Source organism: Phyllobates terribilis, unplaced genomic scaffold (genome assembly GCF_046119375.1).
Source record: "Phyllobates terribilis strain yellow unplaced genomic scaffold, ASM4611937v1 Scaffold_40__1_contigs__length_11209783, whole genome shotgun sequence".
NCBI lineage: Eukaryota > Metazoa > Chordata > Amphibia > Anura > Dendrobatidae > Phyllobates > Phyllobates terribilis.
The window spans coordinates 7,140,973-7,161,466 of NW_027362800.1; the positions used below are offsets into that span (position 1 = coordinate 7,140,973).

The 20,494-nt window shown below is 45.3% G+C and overlaps 16 non-coding genes across 16 annotated transcripts; all 16 read right to left on the reverse strand.

Moving 5' to 3' along the window:
- Positions 1-14: 14 nt before the first annotated feature.
- Positions 15-205, reverse strand: LOC141188979 (U2 spliceosomal RNA). Its single transcript, XR_012263053.1, has one exon. It is a non-coding gene; the product is annotated as a U2 spliceosomal RNA (small nuclear RNA).
- A 1,121-nt stretch (positions 206-1,326) lies between these two features.
- On the reverse strand, positions 1,327-1,517 carry LOC141188980 (U2 spliceosomal RNA). The gene has a single exon (XR_012263054.1). It is a non-coding gene; the product is annotated as a U2 spliceosomal RNA (small nuclear RNA).
- A 1,122-nt stretch (positions 1,518-2,639) lies between these two features.
- Positions 2,640-2,830, reverse strand: LOC141188982 (U2 spliceosomal RNA). The gene has a single exon (XR_012263056.1). It is a non-coding gene; the product is annotated as a U2 spliceosomal RNA (small nuclear RNA).
- Positions 2,831-3,951: 1,121 nt separating this feature from the next.
- Positions 3,952-4,142, reverse strand: LOC141188983 (U2 spliceosomal RNA). Its single transcript, XR_012263057.1, has one exon. It is a non-coding gene; the product is annotated as a U2 spliceosomal RNA (small nuclear RNA).
- Positions 4,143-5,262: 1,120 nt separating this feature from the next.
- Positions 5,263-5,453, reverse strand: LOC141188984 (U2 spliceosomal RNA). The gene has a single exon (XR_012263058.1). It is a non-coding gene; the product is annotated as a U2 spliceosomal RNA (small nuclear RNA).
- Positions 5,454-6,574: 1,121 nt separating this feature from the next.
- On the reverse strand, positions 6,575-6,765 carry LOC141188985 (U2 spliceosomal RNA). The gene has a single exon (XR_012263059.1). It is a non-coding gene; the product is annotated as a U2 spliceosomal RNA (small nuclear RNA).
- A 1,119-nt stretch (positions 6,766-7,884) lies between these two features.
- LOC141191234 (U2 spliceosomal RNA) lies at positions 7,885-8,075 on the reverse strand. The gene has a single exon (XR_012265232.1). It is a non-coding gene; the product is annotated as a U2 spliceosomal RNA (small nuclear RNA).
- A 1,119-nt stretch (positions 8,076-9,194) lies between these two features.
- On the reverse strand, positions 9,195-9,385 carry LOC141188986 (U2 spliceosomal RNA). Its single transcript, XR_012263060.1, has one exon. It is a non-coding gene; the product is annotated as a U2 spliceosomal RNA (small nuclear RNA).
- A 1,120-nt stretch (positions 9,386-10,505) lies between these two features.
- On the reverse strand, positions 10,506-10,696 carry LOC141188987 (U2 spliceosomal RNA). Its single transcript, XR_012263061.1, has one exon. It is a non-coding gene; the product is annotated as a U2 spliceosomal RNA (small nuclear RNA).
- A 1,121-nt stretch (positions 10,697-11,817) lies between these two features.
- LOC141188988 (U2 spliceosomal RNA) lies at positions 11,818-12,008 on the reverse strand. The gene has a single exon (XR_012263062.1). It is a non-coding gene; the product is annotated as a U2 spliceosomal RNA (small nuclear RNA).
- Positions 12,009-13,126: 1,118 nt separating this feature from the next.
- On the reverse strand, positions 13,127-13,317 carry LOC141188989 (U2 spliceosomal RNA). The gene has a single exon (XR_012263063.1). It is a non-coding gene; the product is annotated as a U2 spliceosomal RNA (small nuclear RNA).
- Positions 13,318-14,437: 1,120 nt separating this feature from the next.
- Positions 14,438-14,628, reverse strand: LOC141188990 (U2 spliceosomal RNA). The gene has a single exon (XR_012263064.1). It is a non-coding gene; the product is annotated as a U2 spliceosomal RNA (small nuclear RNA).
- Positions 14,629-15,749: 1,121 nt separating this feature from the next.
- On the reverse strand, positions 15,750-15,940 carry LOC141188991 (U2 spliceosomal RNA). Its single transcript, XR_012263065.1, has one exon. It is a non-coding gene; the product is annotated as a U2 spliceosomal RNA (small nuclear RNA).
- Positions 15,941-17,058: 1,118 nt separating this feature from the next.
- On the reverse strand, positions 17,059-17,249 carry LOC141188993 (U2 spliceosomal RNA). The gene has a single exon (XR_012263067.1). It is a non-coding gene; the product is annotated as a U2 spliceosomal RNA (small nuclear RNA).
- A 1,120-nt stretch (positions 17,250-18,369) lies between these two features.
- LOC141188994 (U2 spliceosomal RNA) lies at positions 18,370-18,560 on the reverse strand. Its single transcript, XR_012263068.1, has one exon. It is a non-coding gene; the product is annotated as a U2 spliceosomal RNA (small nuclear RNA).
- Positions 18,561-19,681: 1,121 nt separating this feature from the next.
- On the reverse strand, positions 19,682-19,872 carry LOC141191235 (U2 spliceosomal RNA). The gene has a single exon (XR_012265233.1). It is a non-coding gene; the product is annotated as a U2 spliceosomal RNA (small nuclear RNA).
- Between the last annotated feature and the right edge of the window lie 622 nt (positions 19,873-20,494).

Here is a 20,494-nt window from a genome sequence, read left to right on the forward strand (position 1 = left end):
AAACTGCATTAAAGAAGGGGTGCACCGGTCCTGGAGATACTGCAATACCAGGTCAATGCGTGGAGTGGACAGAGCAAGCTCTTTTTCCATCTCCCTGTTCTAAAAATCCATTTAATATATGGTCCCCAGATAGGGGACGTATCAGATATTAAACTGATAAGAACAGATACTACACTTGATCTTAGCCAAAAGGCCGAGAAGCGATAACCAGAATTGGTTTCCGACTACGGTGCCACCCAAGGATTCTGAAAAGTCCATTTGTGGAGATGGCCACCTGGACTCCCGTTAAGAAGACATGCTGTCAACCTCTAGATCCCTCACATGCCTGCACTTTTCGGCTTGCTGCTGCTGCAATCCACGCGTTTTAGATCTGCATAACTCCACCTCTTTTAGCACAGTACCCTCAACCCCCGGCTGTTCCCACCCGCCTCAACACCGTTGGAAGGGAGGAGAACCAATTAAGGCGGGGGGGGGGGTGGAACGAGCAGCTGTCTACCCTTAGCAGGAGGGTTGCTGATTAATTACCTCTCCTGCTGCTGCTGCTGCTGGCTGTCCAGCAGCAGACTGAAGGTGGCTGCTGCTGTGCGCAGGTATATAAAGGCTCAGAGCCTATTATGACACGCGCAGCCAGCGTTCCATTGCCACATTCCGTCTACTGCAGGCGGGATACCTGGATGGCTGAATGTCACTGAGAAGCTCACAGAGACCGCCATAAGCAACAGTTTAAAAGAATGCCACAGACTAATCAACCAAACTTTTTGGGTTGGTTTCTCTTTTATAGTCTGCAGGCATTAAATGAAAGAAGTCAGTGTTCCAGCAGAGGGAGACAACGTTTCAGAAAAGGCATTGTAGCAAACCAAAAAAGAAATTTTAAGCGCAGCAGAGTAACCAGCTCACATACCTGTTAGCTCAGGTGAGTTTAAAAGGCTGCTGTTGATAACAAGGGCATTTGCTAAATAGATGGTGTGTGTGCAACAATATACTGAAAGGTCAATTATATTGTGCAGCTTATCTCACCACCTGTAGTTATTTAGGTGAAAGCTCCAAAATGCTTGCCTAATATGTCTGTTTATCCAAAAGGAAGTATAGAGGGAGAGCTAGATAGATAGCATTGCATTACATTACATTACATGGCAATGCAATGCACAGTTGCTGAAGTTGAACCAAAATGAGCTTGTCATCTGGCTTCTGCAACTTTTAACATGAAAAATCCAATGAGGAGAAGAAAAGCAAAGCCAAAGAGTCCATCCCAAAATCCGACAAACAAGCAAAATGAACAAAAAGCATTGAATTCAATTCTTTCTGATTTTAGAAACTGCATTAAAGAAGGGGTGCACCGGTCCTGGAGATACTGCAATACCAGGTCAATGCGTGGAGTGGACAGAGCAAGCTCTTTTTCCATCTCCCTGTTCTAAAAATCCATTTAATATATGGTCCCCAGATAGGGGACGTATCAGATATTAAACTGATAAGAACAGATACTACACTTGATCTTAGCCAAAAGGCCGAGAAGCGATAACCAGAATTGGTTTCCGACTACGGTGCCACCCAAGGATTCTGAAAAGTCCATTTGTGGAGATGGCCACCTGGACTCCCGTTAAGAAGACATGCTGTCAACCTCTAGATCCCTCACATGCCTGCACTTTTCGGCTTGCTGCTGCTGCAATCCACGCGTTTTAGATCTGCATAACTCCACCTCTTTTAGCACAGTACCCTCAACCCCCAGCTGTTCCCACCCGCCTCAACACCGTTGGAAGGGAGGAGAACCAATTAAGGCGGGGGGGGGGGGTGGAACGAGCAGCTGTCTACCCTTAGCAGGAGGGTTGCTGATTAATTACCTCTCCTGCTGCTGCTGCTGCTGGCTGTCCAGCAGCAGACTGAAGGTGGCTGCTGCTGTGCGCAGGTATATAAAGGCTCAGAGCCTATTATGACACGCGCAGCCAGCGTTCCATTGCCACATTCCGTCTACTGCAGGCGGGATACCTGGATGGCTGAATGTCACTGAGAAGCTCACAGAGACCGCCATAAGCAACAGTTTAAAAGAATGCCACAGACTAATCAACCAAACTTTTTGGGTTGGTTTCTCTTTTATAGTCTGCAGGCATTAAATGAAAGAAGTCAGTGTTCCAGCAGAGGGAGACAACGTTTCAGAAAAGGCATTGTAGCAAACCAAAAAAGAAATTTTAAGCGCAGCAGAGTAACCAGCTCACATACCTGTTAGCTCAGGTGAGTTTAAAAGGCTGCTGTTGATAACAAGGGCATTTGCTAAATAGATGGTGTGTGTGCAACAATATACTGAAAGGTCAATTATATTGTGCAGCTTATCTCACCACCTGTAGTTATTTAGGTGAAAGCTCCAAAATGCTTGCCTAATATGTCTGTTTATCCAAAAGGAAGTATAGAGGGAGAGCTAGATAGATAGCATTGCATTACATTACATTACATGGCAATGCAATGCACAGTTGCTGAAGTTGAACCAAAATGAGCTTGTCATCTGGCTTCTGCAACTTTTAACATGAAAAATCCAATGAGGAGAAGAAAAGCAAAGCCAAAGAGTCCATCCCAAAATCCGACAAACAAGCAAAATGAACAAAAAGCATTGAATTCAATTCTTTCTGATTTTAGAAACTGCATTAAAGAAGGGGTGCACCGGTCCTGGAGATACTGCAATACCAGGTCAATGCGTGGAGTGGACAGAGCAAGCTCTTTTTCCATCTCCCTGTTCTAAAAATCCATTTAATATATGGTCCCCAGATAGGGGACGTATCAGATATTAAACTGATAAGAACAGATACTACACTTGATCTTAGCCAAAAGGCCGAGAAGCGATAACCAGAATTGGTTTCCGACTACGGTGCCACCCAAGGATTCTGAAAAGTCCATTTGTGGAGATGGCCACCTGGACTCCCGTTAAGAAGACATGCTGTCAACCTCTAGATCCCTCACATGCCTGCACTTTTCGGCTTGCTGCTGCTGCAATCCACGCGTTTTAGATCTGCATAACTCCACCTCTTTTAGCACAGTACCCTCAACCCCCGGCTGTTCCCACCCGCCTCAACACCGTTGGAAGGGAGGAGAACCAATTAAGGCGGGGGGGGGGGTGGAACGAGCAGCTGTCTACCCTTAGCAGGAGGGTTGCTGATTAATTACCTCTCCTGCTGCTGCTGCTGCTGGCTGTCCAGCAGCAGACTGAAGGTGGCTGCTGCTGTGCGCAGGTATATAAAGGCTCAGAGCCTATTATGACACGCGCAGCCAGCGTTCCATTGCCACATTCCGTCTACTGCAGGCGGGATACCTGGATGGCTGAATGTCACTGAGAAGCTCACAGAGACCGCCATAAGCAACAGTTTAAAAGAATGCCACAGACTAATCAACCAAACTTTTTGGGTTGGTTTCTCTTTTATAGTCTGCAGGCATTAAATGAAAGAAGTCAGTGTTCCAGCAGAGGGAGACAACGTTTCAGAAAAGGCATTGTAGCAAACCAAAAAAGAAATTTTAAGCGCAGCAGAGTAACCAGCTCACATACCTGTTAGCTCAGGTGAGTTTAAAAGGCTGCTGTTGATAACAAGGGCATTTGCTAAATAGATGGTGTGTGTGCAACAATATACTGAAAGGTCAATTATATTGTGCAGCTTATCTCACCACCTGTAGTTATTTAGGTGAAAGCTCCAAAATGCTTGCCTAATATGTCTGTTTATCCAAAAGGAAGTATAGAGGGAGAGCTAGATAGATAGCATTGCATTACATTACATTACATGGCAATGCAATGCACAGTTGCTGAAGTTGAACCAAAATGAGCTTGTCATCTGGCTTCTGCAACTTTTAACATGAAAAATCCAATGAGGAGAAGAAAAGCAAAGCCAAAGAGTCCATCCCAAAATCCGACAAACAAGCAAAATGAACAAAAAGCATTGAATTCAATTCTTTCTGATTTTAGAAACTGCATTAAAGAAGGGGTGCACCGGTCCTGGAGATACTGCAATACCAGGTCAATGCGTGGAGTGGACAGAGCAAGCTCTTTTTCCATCTCCCTGTTCTAAAAATCCATTTAATATATGGTCCCCAGATAGGGGACGTATCAGATATTAAACTGATAAGAACAGATACTACACTTGATCTTAGCCAAAAGGCCGAGAAGCGATAACCAGAATTGGTTTCCGACTACGGTGCCACCCAAGGATTCTGAAAAGTCCATTTGTGGAGATGGCCACCTGGACTCCCGTTAAGAAGACATGCTGTCAACCTCTAGATCCCTCACATGCCTGCACTTTTCGGCTTGCTGCTGCTGCAATCCACGCGTTTTAGATCTGCATAACTCCACCTCTTTTAGCACAGTACCCTCAACCCCCGGCTGTTCCCACCCGCCTCAACACCGTTGGAAGGGAGGAGAACCAATTAAGGCGGGGGGGGGGTGGAACGAGCAGCTGTCTACCCTTAGCAGGAGGGTTGCTGATTAATTACCTCTCCTGCTGCTGCTGCTGCTGGCTGTCCAGCAGCAGACTGAAGGTGGCTGCTGCTGTGCGCAGGTATATAAAGGCTCAGAGCCTATTATGACACGCGCAGCCAGCGTTCCATTGCCACATTCCGTCTACTGCAGGCGGGATACCTGGATGGCTGAATGTCACTGAGAAGCTCACAGAGACCGCCATAAGCAACAGTTTAAAAGAATGCCACAGACTAATCAACCAAACTTTTTGGGTTGGTTTCTCTTTTATAGTCTGCAGGCATTAAATGAAAGAAGTCAGTGTTCCAGCAGAGGGAGACAACGTTTCAGAAAAGGCATTGTAGCAAACCAAAAAAGAAATTTTAAGCGCAGCAGAGTAACCAGCTCACATACCTGTTAGCTCAGGTGAGTTTAAAAGGCTGCTGTTGATAACAAGGGCATTTGCTAAATAGATGGTGTGTGTGCAACAATATACTGAAAGGTCAATTATATTGTGCAGCTTATCTCACCACCTGTAGTTATTTAGGTGAAAGCTCCAAAATGCTTGCCTAATATGTCTGTTTATCCAAAAGGAAGTATAGAGGGAGAGCTAGATAGATAGCATTGCATTACATTACATTACATGGCAATGCAATGCACAGTTGCTGAAGTTGAACCAAAATGAGCTTGTCATCTGGCTTCTGCAACTTTTAACATGAAAAATCCAATGAGGAGAAGAAAAGCAAAGCCAAAGAGTCCATCCCAAAATCCGACAAACAAGCAAAATGAACAAAAAGCATTGAATTCAATTCTTTCTGATTTTAGAAACTGCATTAAAGAAGGGGTGCACCGGTCCTGGAGATACTGCAATACCAGGTCAATGCGTGGAGTGGACAGAGCAAGCTCTTTTTCCATCTCCCTGTTCTAAAAATCCATTTAATATATGGTCCCCAGATAGGGGACGTATCAGATATTAAACTGATAAGAACAGATACTACACTTGATCTTAGCCAAAAGGCCGAGAAGCGATAACCAGAATTGGTTTCCGACTACGGTGCCACCCAAGGATTCTGAAAAGTCCATTTGTGGAGATGGCCACCTGGACTCCCGTTAAGAAGACATGCTGTCAACCTCTAGATCCCTCACATGCCTGCACTTTTCGGCTTGCTGCTGCTGCAATCCACGCGTTTTAGATCTGCATAACTCCACCTCTTTTAGCACAGTACCCTCAACCCCCGGCTGTTCCCACCCGCCTCAACACCGTTGGAAGGGAGGAGAACCAATTAAGGCGGGGGGGGGGGTGGAACGAGCAGCTGTCTACCCTTAGCAGGAGGGTTGCTGATTAATTACCTCTCCTGCTGCTGCTGCTGCTGGCTGTCCAGCAGCAGACTGAAGGTGGCTGCTGCTGTGCGCAGGTATATAAAGGCTCAGAGCCTATTATGACACGCGCAGCCAGCGTTCCATTGCCACATTCCGTCTACTGCAGGCGGGATACCTGGATGGCTGAATGTCACTGAGAAGCTCACAGAGACCGCCATAAGCAACAGTTTAAAAGAATGCCACAGACTAATCAACCAAACTTTTTGGGTTGGTTTCTCTTTTATAGTCTGCAGGCATTAAATGAAAGAAGTCAGTGTTCCAGAAGAGGGAGACAACGTTTCAGAAAAGGCATTGTAGCAAACCAAAAAAGAAATTTTAAGCGCAGCAGAGTAACCAGCTCACATACCTGTTAGCTCAGGTGAGTTTAAAAGGCTGCTGTTGATAACAAGGGCATTTGCTAAATAGATGGTGTGTGTGCAACAATATACTGAAAGGTCAATTATATTGTGCAGCTTATCTCACCACCTGTAGTTATTTAGGTGAAAGCTCCAAAATGCTTGCCTAATATGTCTGTTTATCCAAAAGGAAGTATAGAGGGAGAGCTAGATAGATAGCATTGCATTACATTACATTACATGGCAATGCAATGCACAGTTGCTGAAGTTGAACCAAAATGAGCTTGTCATCTGGCTTCTGCAACTTTTAACATGAAAAATCCAATGAGGAGAAGAAAAGCAAAGCCAAAGAGTCCATCCCAAAATCCGACAAACAAGCAAAATGAACAAAAAGCATTGAATTCAATTCTTTCTGATTTTAGAAACTGCATTAAAGAAGGGGTGCACCGGTCCTGGAGATACTGCAATACCAGGTCAATGCGTGGAGTGGACAGAGCAAGCTCTTTTTCCATCTCCCTGTTCTAAAAATCCATTTAATATATGGTCCCCAGATAGGGGACGTATCAGATATTAAACTGATAAGAACAGATACTACACTTGATCTTAGCCAAAAGGCCGAGAAGCGATAACCAGAATTGGTTTCCGACTACGGTGCCACCCAAGGATTCTGAAAAGTCCATTTGTGGAGATGGCCACCTGGACTCCCGTTAAGAAGACATGCTGTCAACCTCTAGATCCCTCACATGCCTGCACTTTTCGGCTTGCTGCTGCTGCAATCCACGCGTTTTAGATCTGCATAACTCCACCTCTTTTAGCACAGTACCCTCAACCCCCGGCTGTTCCCACCCGCCTCAACACCGTTGGAAGGGGAGAACCAATTAAGGCGGGGGTGGGGGTGGAACGAGCAGCTGTCTACCCTTAGCAGGAGGGTTGCTGATTAATTACCTCTCCTGCTGCTGCTGCTGCTGGCTGTCCAGCAGCAGACTGAAGGTGGCTGCTGCTGTGCGCAGGTATATAAAGGCTCAGAGCCTATTATGACACGCGCAGCCAGCGTTCCATTGCCACATTCCGTCTACTGCAGGCGGGATACCTGGATGGCTGAATGTCACTGAGAAGCTCACAGAGACCGCCATAAGCAACAGTTTAAAAGAATGCCACAGACTAATCAACCAAACTTTTTGGGTTGGTTTCTCTTTTATAGTCTGCAGGCATTAAATGAAAGAAGTCAGTGTTCCAGCAGAGGGAGACAACGTTTCAGAAAAGGCATTGTAGCAAACCAAAAAAGAAATTTTAAGCGCAGCAGAGTAACCAGCTCACATACCTGTTAGCTCAGGTGAGTTTAAAAGGCTGCTGTTGATAACAAGGGCATTTGCTAAATAGATGGTGTGTGTGCAACAATATACTGAAAGGTCAATTATACTGTGCAGCTTATCTCACCACCTGTAGTTATTTAGGTGAAAGCTCCAAAATGCTTGCCTAATATGTCTGTTTATCCAAAAGGAAGTATAGAGGGAGAGCTAGATAGATAGCATTGCATTACATTACATTACATGGCAATGCAATGCACAGTTGCTGAAGTTGAACCAAAATGAGCTTGTCATCTGGCTTCTGCAACTTTTAACATGAAAAATCCAATGAGGAGAAGAAAAGCAAAGCCAAAGAGTCCATCCCAAAATCCGACAAACAAGCAAAATGAACAAAAAGCATTGAATTCAATTCTTTCTGATTTTAGAAACTGCATTAAAGAAGGGGTGCACCGGTCCTGGAGATACTGCAATACCAGGTCAATGCGTGGAGTGGACAGAGCAAGCTCTTTTTCCATCTCCCTGCTCTAAAAATCCATTTAATATATGGTCCCCAGATAGGGGACGTATCAGATATTAAACTGATAAGAACAGATACTACACTTGATCTTAGCCAAAAGGCCGAGAAGCGATAACCAGAATTGGTTTCCGACTACGGTGCCACCCAAGGATTCTGAAAAGTCCATTTGTGGAGATGGCCACCTGGACTCCCGTTAAGAAGACATGCTGTCAACCTCTAGATCCCTCACATGCCTGCACTTTTCGGCTTGCTGCTGCTGCAATCCACGCGTTTTAGATCTGCATAACTCCACCTCTTTTAGCACAGTACCCTCAACCCCCGGCTGTTCCCACCCGCCTCAACACCGTTGGAAGGGAGGAGAACCAATTAAGGCGGGGGGGGGTGGAACGAGCAGCTGTCTACCCTTAGCAGGAGGGTTGCTGATTAATTACCTCTCCTGCTGCTGCTGCTGCTGGCTGTCCAGCAGCAGACTGAAGGTGGCTGCTGCTGTGCGCAGGTATATAAAGGCTCAGAGCCTATTATGACACGCGCAGCCAGCGTTCCATTGCCACATTCCGTCTACTGCAGGCGGGATACCTGGATGGCTGAATGTCACTGAGAAGCTCACAGAGACCGCCATAAGCAACAGTTTAAAAGAATGCCACAGACTAATCAACCAAACTTTTTGGGTTGGTTTCTCTTTTATAGTCTGCAGGCATTAAATGAAAGAAGTCAGTGTTCCAGCAGAGGGAGACAACGTTTCAGAAAAGGCATTGTAGCAAACCAAAAAAGAAATTTTAAGCGCAGCAGAGTAACCAGCTCACATACCTGTTAGCTCAGGTGAGTTTAAAAGGCTGCTGTTGATAACAAGGGCATTTGCTAAATAGATGGTGTGTGTGCAACAATATACTGAAAGGTCAATTATATTGTGCAGCTTATCTCACCACCTGTAGTTATTTAGGTGAAAGCTCCAAAATGCTTGCCTAATATGTCTGTTTATCCAAAAGGAAGTATAGAGGGAGAGCTAGATAGATAGCATTGCATTACATTACATTACATGGCAATGCAATGCACAGTTGCTGAAGTTGAACCAAAATGAGCTTGTCATCTGGCTTCTGCAACTTTTAACATGAAAAATCCAATGAGGAGAAGAAAAGCAAAGCCAAAGAGTCCATCCCAAAATCCGACAAACAAGCAAAATGAACAAAAAGCATTGAATTCAATTCTTTCTGATTTTAGAAACTGCATTAAAGAAGGGGTGCACCGGTCCTGGAGATACTGCAATACCAGGTCAATGCGTGGAGTGGACAGAGCAAGCTCTTTTTCCATCTCCCTGTTCTAAAAATCCATTTAATATATGGTCCCCAGATAGGGGACGTATCAGATATTAAACTGATAAGAACAGATACTACACTTGATCTTAGCCAAAAGGCCGAGAAGCGATAACCAGAATTGGTTTCCGACTACGGTGCCACCCAAGGATTCTGAAAAGTCCATTTGTGGAGATGGCCACCTGGACTCCCGTTAAGAAGACATGCTGTCAACCTCTAGATCCCTCACATGCCTGCACTTTTCGGCTTGCTGCTGCTGCAATCCACGCGTTTTAGATCTGCATAACTCCACCTCTTTTAGCACAGTACCCTCAACCCCCGGCTGTTCCCACCCGCCTCAACACCGTTGGAAGGGAGGAGAACCAATTAAGGCGGGGGGGGGGTGGAACGAGCAGCTGTCTACCCTTAGCAGGAGGGTTGCTGATTAATTACCTCTCCTGCTGCTGCTGCTGCTGGCTGTCCAGCAGCAGACTGAAGGTGGCTGCTGCTGTGCGCAGGTATATAAAGGCTCAGAGCCTATTATGACACGCGCAGCCAGCGTTCCATTGCCACATTCCGTCTACTGCAGGCGGGATACCTGGATGGCTGAATGTCACTGAGAAGCTCACAGAGACCGCCATAAGCAACAGTTTAAAAGAATGCCACAGACTAATCAACCAAACTTTTTGGGTTGGTTTCTCTTTTATAGTCTGCAGGCATTAAATGAAAGAAGTCAGTGTTCCAGCAGAGGGAGACAACGTTTCAGAAAAGGCATTGTAGCAAACCAAAAAAGAAATTTTAAGCGCAGCAGAGTAACCAGCTCACATACCTGTTAGCTCAGGTGAGTTTAAAAGGCTGCTGTTGATAACAAGGGCATTTGCTAAATAGATGGTGTGTGTGCAACAATATACTGAAAGGTCAATTATATTGTGCAGCTTATCTCACCACCTGTAGTTATTTAGGTGAAAGCTCCAAAATGCTTGCCTAATATGTCTGTTTATCCAAAAGGAAGTATAGAGGGAGAGCTAGATAGATAGCATTGCATTACATTACATTACATGGCAATGCAATGCACAGTTGCTGAAGTTGAACCAAAATGAGCTTGTCATCTGGCTTCTGCAACTTTTAACATGAAAAATCCAATGAGGAGAAGAAAAGCAAAGCCAAAGAGTCCATCCCAAAATCCGACAAACAAGCAAAATGAACAAAAAGCATTGAATTCAATTCTTTCTGATTTTAGAAACTGCATTAAAGAAGGGGTGCACCGGTCCTGGAGATACTGCAATACCAGGTCAATGCGTGGAGTGGACAGAGCAAGCTCTTTTTCCATCTCCCTGTTCTAAAAATCCATTTAATATATGGTCCCCAGATAGGGGACGTATCAGATATTAAACTGATAAGAACAGATACTACACTTGATCTTAGCCAAAAGGCCGAGAAGCGATAACCAGAATTGGTTTCCGACTACGGTGCCACCCAAGGATTCTGAAAAGTCCATTTGTGGAGATGGCCACCTGGACTCCCGTTAAGAAGACATGCTGTCAACCTCTAGATCCCTCACATGCCTGCACTTTTCGGCTTGCTGCTGCTGCAATCCACGCGTTTTAGATCTGCATAACTCCACCTCTTTTAGCACAGTACCCTCAACCCCCGGCTGTTCCCACCCGCCTCAACACCGTTGGAAGGGAGGAGAACCAATTAAGGCGGGGGGGGGGGTGGAACGAGCAGCTGTCTACCCTTAGCAGGAGGGTTGCTGATTAATTACCTCTCCTGCTGCTGCTGCTGCTGGCTGTCCAGCAGCAGACTGAAGGTGGCTGCTGCTGTGCGCAGGTATATAAAGGCTCAGAGCCTATTATGACACGCGCAGCCAGCGTTCCATTGCCACATTCCGTCTACTGCAGGCGGGATACCTGGATGGCTGAATGTCACTGAGAAGCTCACAGAGACCGCCATAAGCAACAGTTTAAAAGAATGCCACAGACTAATCAACCAAACTTTTTGGGTTGGTTTCTCTTTTATAGTCTGCAGGCATTAAATGAAAGAAGTCAGTGTTCCAGCAGAGGGAGACAACGTTTCAGAAAAGGCATTGTAGCAAACCAAAAAAGAAATTTTAAGCGCAGCAGAGTAACCAGCTCACATACCTGTTAGCTCAGGTGAGTTTAAAAGGCTGCTGTTGATAACAAGGGCATTTGCTAAATAGATGGTGTGTGTGCAACAATATACTGAAAGGTCAATTATATTGTGCAGCTTATCTCACCACCTGTAGTTATTTAGGTGAAAGCTCCAAAATGCTTGCCTAATATATCTGTTTATCCAAAAGGAAGTATAGAGGGAGAGCTAGATAGATAGCATTGCATTACATTACATTACATGGCAATGCAATGCACAGTTGCTGAAGTTGAACCAAAATGAGCTTGTCATCTGGCTTCTGCAACTTTTAACATGAAAAATCCAATGAGGAGAAGAAAAGCAAAGCCAAAGAGTCCATCCCAAAATCCGACAAACAAGCAAAATGAACAAAAAGCATTGAATTCAATTCTTTCTGATTTTAGAAACTGCATTAAAGAAGGGGTGCACCGGTCCTGGAGATACTGCAATACCAGGTCAATGCGTGGAGTGGACAGAGCAAGCTCTTTTTCCATCTCCCTGTTCTAAAAATCCATTTAATATATGGTCCCCAGATAGGGGACGTATCAGATATTAAACTGATAAGAACAGATACTACACTTGATCTTAGCCAAAAGGCCGAGAAGCGATAACCAGAAATGGTTTCCGACTACGGTGCCACCCAAGGATTCTGAAAAGTCCATTTGTGGAGATGGCCACCTGGACTCCCGTTAAGAAGACATGCTGTCAACCTCTAGATCCCTCACATGCCTGCACTTTTCGGCTTGCTGCTGCTGCAATCCACGCGTTTTAGATCTGCATAACTCCACCTCTTTTAGCACAGTACCCTCAACCCCCGGCTGTTCCCACCCGCCTCAACACCGTTGGAAGGGAGGAGAACCAATTAAGGCGGGGGGGGGTGGAACGAGCAGCTGTCTACCCTTAGCAGGAGGGTTGCTGATTAATTACCTCTCCTGCTGCTGCTGCTGCTGGCTGTCCAGCAGCAGACTGAAGGTGGCTGCTGCTGTTCGAGGTATATAAAGGCTCAGAGCCTATTATGACACGCGCAGCCAGCGTTCCATTGCCACATTCCGTCTACTGCAGGCGGGATACCTGGATGGCTGAATGTCACTGAGAAGCTCACAGAGACCGCCATAAGCAACAGTTTAAAAGAATGCCACAGACTAATCAACCAAACTTTTTGGGTTGGTTTCTCTTTTATAGTCTGCAGGCATTAAATGAAAGAAGTCAGTGTTCCAGCAGAGGGAGACAACGTTTCAGAAAAGGCATTGTAGCAAACCAAAAAAGAAATTTTAAGCGCAGCAGAGTAACCAGCTCACATACCTGTTAGCTCAGGTGAGTTTAAAAGGCTGCTGTTGATAACAAGGGCATTTGCTAAATAGATGGTGTGTGTGCAACAATATACTGAAAGGTCAATTATATTGTGCAGCTTATCTCACCACCTGTAGTTATTTAGGTGAAAGCTCCAAAATGCTTGCCTAATATGTCTGTTTATCCAAAAGGAAGTATAGAGGGAGAGCTAGATAGATAGCATTGCATTACATTACATTACATGGCAATGCAATGCACAGTTGCTGAAGTTGAACCAAAATGAGCTTGTCATCTGGCTTCTGCAACTTTTAACATGAAAAATCCAATGAGGAGAAGAAAAGCAAAGCCAAAGAGTCCATCCCAAAATCCGACAAACAAGCAAAATGAACAAAAAGCATTGAATTCAATTCTTTCTGATTTTAGAAACTGCATTAAAGAAGGGGTGCACCGGTCCTGGAGATACTGCAATACCAGGTCAATGCGTGGAGTGGACAGAGCAAGCTCTTTTTCCATCTCCCTGTTCTAAAAATCCATTTAATATATGGTCCCCAGATAGGGGACGTATCAGATATTAAACTGATAAGAACAGATACTACACTTGATCTTAGCCAAAAGGCCGAGAAGCGATAACCAGAATTGGTTTCCGACTACGGTGCCACCCAAGGATTCTGAAAAGTCCATTTGTGGAGATGGCCACCTGGACTCCCGTTAAGAAGACATGCTGTCAACCTCTAGATCCCTCACATGCCTGCACTTTTCGGCTTGCTGCTGCTGCAATCCACGCGTTTTAGATCTGCATAACTCCACCTCTTTTAGCACAGTACCCTCAACCCCCGGCTGTTCCCACCCGCCTCAACACCGTTGGAAGGGAGGAGAACCAATTAAGGCGGGGGGGGGGTGGAACGAGCAGCTGTCTACCCTTAGCAGGAGGGTTGCTGATTAATTACCTCTCCTGCTGCTGCTGCTGCTGGCTGTCCAGCAGCAGACTGAAGGTGGCTGCTGCTGTGCGCAGGTATATAAAGGCTCAGAGCCTATTATGACACGCGCAGCCAGCGTTCCATTGCCACATTCCGTCTACTGCAGGCGGGATACCTGGATGGCTGAATGTCACTGAGAAGCTCACAGAGACCGCCATAAGCAACAGTTTAAAAGAATGCCACAGACTAATCAACCAAACTTTTTGGGTTGGTTTCTCTTTTATAGTCTGCAGGCATTAAATGAAAGAAGTCAGTGTTCCAGCAGAGGGAGACAACGTTTCAGAAAAGGCATTGTAGCAAACCAAAAAAGAAATTTTAAGCGCAGCAGAGTAACCAGCTCACATACCTGTTAGCTCAGGTGAGTTTAAAAGGCTGCTGTTGATAACAAGGGCATTTGCTAAATAGATGGTGTGTGTGCAACAATATACTGAAAGGTCAATTATATTGTGCAGCTTATCTCACCACCTGTAGTTATTTAGGTGAAAGCTCCAAAATGCTTGCCTAATATGTCTGTTTATCCAAAAGGAAGTATAGAGGGAGAGCTAGATAGATAGCATTGCATTACATTACATTACATGGCAATGCAATGCACAGTTGCTGAAGTTGAACCAAAATGAGCTTGTCATCTGGCTTCTGCAACTTTTAACATGAAAAATCCAATGAGGAGAAGAAAAGCAAAGCCAAAGAGTCCATCCCAAAATCCGACAAACAAGCAAAATGAACAAAAAGCATTGAATTCAATTCTTTCTGATTTTAGAAACTGCATTAAAGAAGGGGTGCACCGGTCCTGGAGATACTGCAATACCAGGTCAATGCGTGGAGTGGACAGAGCAAGCTCTTTTTCCATCTCCCTGTTCTAAAAATCCATTTAATATATGGTCCCCAGATAGGGGACGTATCAGATATTAAACTGATAAGAACAGATACTACACTTGATCTTAGCCAAAAGGCCGAGAAGCGATAACCAGAATTGGTTTCCGACTACGGTGCCACCCAAGGATTCTGAAAAGTCCATTTGTGGAGATGGCCACCTGGACTCCCGTTAAGAAGACATGCTGTCAACCTCTAGATCCCTCACATGCCTGCACTTTTCGGCTTGCTGCTGCTGCAATCCACGCGTTTTAGATCTGCATAACTCCACCTCTTTTAGCACAGTACCCTCAACCCCCGGCTGTTCCCACCCGCCTCAACACCGTTGGAAGGGAGGAGAACCAATTAAGGCGGGGGGGGGGGTGGAACGAGCAGCTGTCTACCCTTAGCAGGAGGGTTGCTGATTAATTACCTCTCCTGCTGCTGCTGCTGCTGGCTGTCCAGCAGCAGACTGAAGGTGGCTGCTGCTGTGCGCAGGTATATAAAGGCTCAGAGCCTATTATGACACGCGCAGCCAGCGTTCCATTGCCACATTCCGTCTACTGCAGGCGGGATACCTGGATGGCTGAATGTCACTGAGAAGCTCACAGAGACCGCCATAAGCAACAGTTTAAAAGAATGCCACAGACTAATCAACCAAACTTTTTGGGTTGGTTTCTCTTTTATAGTCTGCAGGCATTAAATGAAAGAAGTCAGTGTTCCAGCAGAGGGAGACAACGTTTCAGAAAAGGCATTGTAGCAAACCAAAAAAGAAATTTTAAGCGCAGCAGAGTAACCAGCTCACATACCTGTTAGCTCAGGTGAGTTTAAAAGGCTGCTGTTGATAACAAGGGCATTTGCTAAATAGATGGTGTGTGTGCAACAATATACTGAAAGGTCAATTATATTGTGCAGCTTATCTCACCACCTGTAGTTATTTAGGTGAAAGCTCCAAAATGCTTGCCTAATATATCTGTTTATCCAAAAGGAAGTATAGAGGGAGAGCTAGATAGATAGCATTGCATTACATTACATTACATGGCAATGCAATGCACAGTTGCTGAAGTTGAACCAAAATGAGCTTGTCATCTGGCTTCTGCAACTTTTAACATGAAAAATCCAATGAGGAGAAGAAAAGCAAAGCCAAAGAGTCCATCCCAAAATCCGACAAACAAGCAAAATGAACAAAAAGCATTGAATTCAATTCTTTCTGATTTTAGAAACTGCATTAAAGAAGGGGTGCACCGGTCCTGGAGATACTGCAATACCAGGTCAATGCGTGGAGTGGACAGAGCAAGCTCTTTTTCCATCTCCCTGTTCTAAAAATCCATTTAATATATGGTCCCCAGATAGGGGACGTATCAGATATTAAACTGATAAGAACAGATACTACACTTGATCTTAGCCAAAAGGCCGAGAAGCGATAACCAGAAATGGTTTCCGACTACGGTGCCACCCAAGGATTCTGAAAAGTCCATTTGTGGAGATGGCCACCTGGACTCCCGTTAAGAAGACATGCTGTCAACCTCTAGATCCCTCACATGCCTGCACTTTTCGGCTTGCTGCTGCTGCAATCCACGCGTTTTAGATCTGCATAACTCCACCTCTTTTAGCACAGTACCCTCAACCCCCGGCTGTTCCCACCCGCCTCAACACCGTTGGAAGGGAGGAGAACCAATTAAGGCGGGGGGGGGTGGAACGAGCAGCTGTCTACCCTTAGCAGGAGGGTTGCTGATTAATTACCTCTCCTGCTGCTGCTGCTGCTGGCTGTCCAGCAGCAGACTGAAGGTGGCTGCTGCTGTTCGAGGTATATAAAGGCTCAGAGCCTATTATGACACGCGCAGCCAGCGTTCCATTGCCACATTCCGTCTACTGCAGGCGGGATACCTGGATGGCTGAATGTCACTGAGAAGCTCACAGAGACCGCCATAAGCAACAGTTTAAAAGAATGCCACAGACTAATCAACCAAACTTTTTGGGTTGGTTTCTCTTTTATAGTCTGCAGGCATTAAATGAAAGAAGTCAGTGTTCCAGCAGAGGGAGACAACGTTTCAGAAAAGGCATTGTAGCAAACCAAAAAAGAAATTTTAAGCGCAGCAGAGTAACCAGCTCACATACCTGTTAGCTCAGGTGAGTTTAAAAGGCTGCTGTTGATAACAAGGGCATTTGCTAAATAGATGGTGTGTGTGCAACAATATACTGAAAGGTCAATTATATTGTGCAGCTTATCTCACCACCTGTAGTTATTTAGGTGAAAGCTCCAAAATGCTTGCCTAATATGTCTGTTTATCCAAAAGGAAGTATAGAGGGAGAGCTAGATAGATAGCATTGCATTACATTACATTACATGGCAATGCAATGCACAGTTGCTGAAGTTGAACCAAAATGAGCTTGTCATCTGGCTTCTGCAACTTTTAACATGAAAAATCCAATGAGGAGAAGAAAAGCAAAGCCAAAGAGTCCATCCCAAAATCCGACAAACAAGCAAAATGAACAAAAAGCATTGAATTCAATTCTTTCTGATTTTAGAAACTGCATTAAAGAAGGGGTGCACCGGTCCTGGAGATACTGCAATACCAGGTCAATGCGTGGAGTGGACAGAGCAAGCTCTTTTTCCATCTCCCTGTTCTAAAAATCCATTTAATATATGGTCCCCAGATAGGGGACGTATCAGATATTAAACTGATAAGAACAGATACTACACTTGATCTTAGCCAAAAGGCCGAGAAGCGATAACCAGAATTGGTTTCCGACTACGGTGCCACCCAAGGATTCTGAAAAGTCCATTTGTGGAGATGGCCACCTGGACTCCCGTTAAGAAGACATGCTGTCAACCTCTAGATCCCTCACATGCCTGCACTTTTCGGCTTGCTGCTGCTGCAATCCACGCGTTTTAGATCTGCATAACTCCACCTCTTTTAGCACAGTACCCTCAACCCCCGGCTGTTCCCACCCGCCTCAACACCGTTGGAAGGGAGGAGAACCAATTAAGGCGGGGGGGGGGTGGAACGAGCAGCTGTCTACCCTTAGCAGGAGGGTTGCTGATTAATTACCTCTCCTGCTGCTGCTGCTGCTGGCTGTCCAGCAGCAGACTGAAGGTGGCTGCTGCTGTGCGCAGGTATATAAAGGCTCAGAGCCTATTATGACACGCGCAGCCAGCGTTCCATTGCCACATTCCGTCTACTGCAGGCGGGATACCTGGATGGCTGAATGTCACTGAGAAGCTCACAGAGACCGCCATAAGCAACAGTTTAAAAGAATGCCACAGACTAATCAACCAAACTTTTTGGGTTGGTTTCTCTTTTATAGTCTGCAGGCATTAAATGAAAGAAGTCAGTGTTCCAGAAGAGGGAGACAACGTTTCAGAAAAGGCATTGTAGCAAACCAAAAAAGAAATTTTAAGCGCAGCAGAGTAACCAGCTCACATACCTGTTAGCTCAGGTGAGTTTAAAAGGCTGCTGTTGATAACAAGGGCATTTGCTAAATAGATGGTGTGTGTGCAACAATATACTGAAAGGTCAATTATATTGTGCAGCTTATCTCACCACCTGTAGTTATTTAGGTGAAAGCTCCAAAATGCTTGCCTAATATGTCTGTTTATCCAAAAGGAAGTATAGAGGGAGAGCTAGATAGATAGCATTGCATTACATTACATTACATGGCAATGCAATGCACAGTTGCTGAAGTTGAACCAAAATGAGCTTGTCATCTGGCTTCTGCAACTTTTAACATGAAAAATCCAATGAGGAGAAGAAAAGCAAAGCCAAAGAGTCCATCCCAAAATCCGACAAACAAGCAAAATGAACAAAAAGCATTGAATTCAATTCTTTCTGATTTTAGAAACTGCATTAAAGAAGGGGTGCACCGGTCCTGGAGATACTGCAATACCAGGTCAATGCGTGGAGTGGACAGAGCAAGCTCTTTTTCCATCTCCCTGTTCTAAAAATCCATTTAATATATGGTCCCCAGATAGGGGACGTATCAGATATTAAACTGATAAGAACAGATACTACACTTGATCTTAGCCAAAAGGCCGAGAAGCGATAACCAGAATTGGTTTCCGACTACGGTGCCACCCAAGGATTCTGAAAAGTCCATTTGTGGAGATGGCCACCTGGACTCCCGTTAAGAAGACATGCTGTCAACCTCTAGATCCCTCACATGCCTGCACTTTTCGGCTTGCTGCTGCTGCAATCCACGCGTTTTAGATCTGCATAACTCCACCTCTTTTAGCACAGTACCCTCAACCCCCGGCTGTTCCCACCCGCCTCAACACCGTTGGAAGGGAGGAGAACCAATTAAGGCGGGGGTGGGGGTGGAACGAGCAGCTGTCTACCCTTAGCAGGAGGGTTGCTGATTAATTACCTCTCCTGCTGCTGCTGCTGCTGGCTGTCCAGCAGCAGACTGAAGGTGGCTGCTGCTGTGCGCAGGTATATAAAGGCTCAGAGCCTATTATGACACGCGCAGCCAGCGTTCCATTGCCACATTCCGTCTACTGCAGGCGGGATACCTGGATGGCTGAATGTCACTGAGAAGCTCACAGAGACCGCCATAAGCAACAGTTTAAAAGAATGCCACAGACTAATCAACCAAACTTTTTGGGTTGGTTTCTCTTTTATAGTCTGCAGGCATTAAATGAAAGAAGTCAGTGTTCCAGCAGAGGGAGACAACGTTTCAGAAAAGGCATTGTAGCAAACCAAAAAAGAAATTTTAAGCGCAGCAGAGTAACCAGCTCACATACCTGTTAGCTCAGGTGAGTTTAAAAGGCTGCTGTTGATAACAAGGGCATTTGCTAAATAGATGGTGTGTGTGCAACAATATACTGAAAGGTCAATTATACTGTGCAGCTTATCTCACCACCTGTAGTTATTTAGGTGAAAGCTCCAAAATGCTTGCCTAATATGTCTGTTTATCCAAAAGGAAGTATAGAGGGAGAGCTAGATAGATAGCATTGCATTACATTACATTACATGGCAATGCAATGCACAGTTGCTGAAGTTGAACCAAAATGAGCTTGTCATCTGGCTTCTGCAACTTTTAACATGAAAAATCCAATGAGGAGAAGAAAAGCAAAGCCAAAGAGTCCATCCCAAAATCCGACAAACAAGCAAAATGAACAAAAAGCATTGAATTCAATTCTTTCTGATTTTAGAAACTGCATTAAAGAAGGGGTGCACCGGTCCTGGAGATACTGCAATACCAGGTCAATGCGTGGAGTGGACAGAGCAAGCTCTTTTTCCATCTCCCTGCTCTAAAAATCCATTTAATATATGGTCCCCAGATAGGGGACGTATCAGATATTAAACTGATAAGAACAGATACTACACTTGATCTTAGCCAAAAGGCCGAGAAGCGATAACCAGAATTGGTTTCCGACTACGGTGCCACCCAAGGATTCTGAAAAGTCCATTTGTGGAGATGGCCACCTGGACTCCCGTTAAGAAGACATGCTGTCAACCTCTAGATCCCTCACATGCCTGCACTTTTCGGCTTGCTGCTGCTGCAATCCACGCGTTTTAGATCTGCATAACTCCACCTCTTTTAGCACAGTACCCTCAACCCCCGGCTGTTCCCACCCGCCTCAACACCGTTGGAAGGGAGGAGAACCAATTAAGGCGGGGGGGGGTGGAACGAGCAGCTGTCTACCCTTAGCAGGAGGGTTGCTGATTAATTACCTCTCCTGCTGCTGCTGCTGCTGGCTGTCCAGCAGCAGACTGAAGGTGGCTGCTGCTGTGCGCAGGTATATAAAGGCTCAGAGCCTATTATGACACGCGCAGCCAGCGTTCCATTGCCACATTCCGTCTACTGCAGGCGGGATACCTGGATGGCTGAATGTCACTGAGAAGCTCACAGAGACCGCCATAAGCAACAGTTTAAAAGAATGCCACAGACTAATCAACCAAACTTTTTGGGTTGGTTTCTCTTTTATAGTCTGCAGGCATTAAATGAAAGAAGTCAGTGTTCCAGCAGAGGGAGACA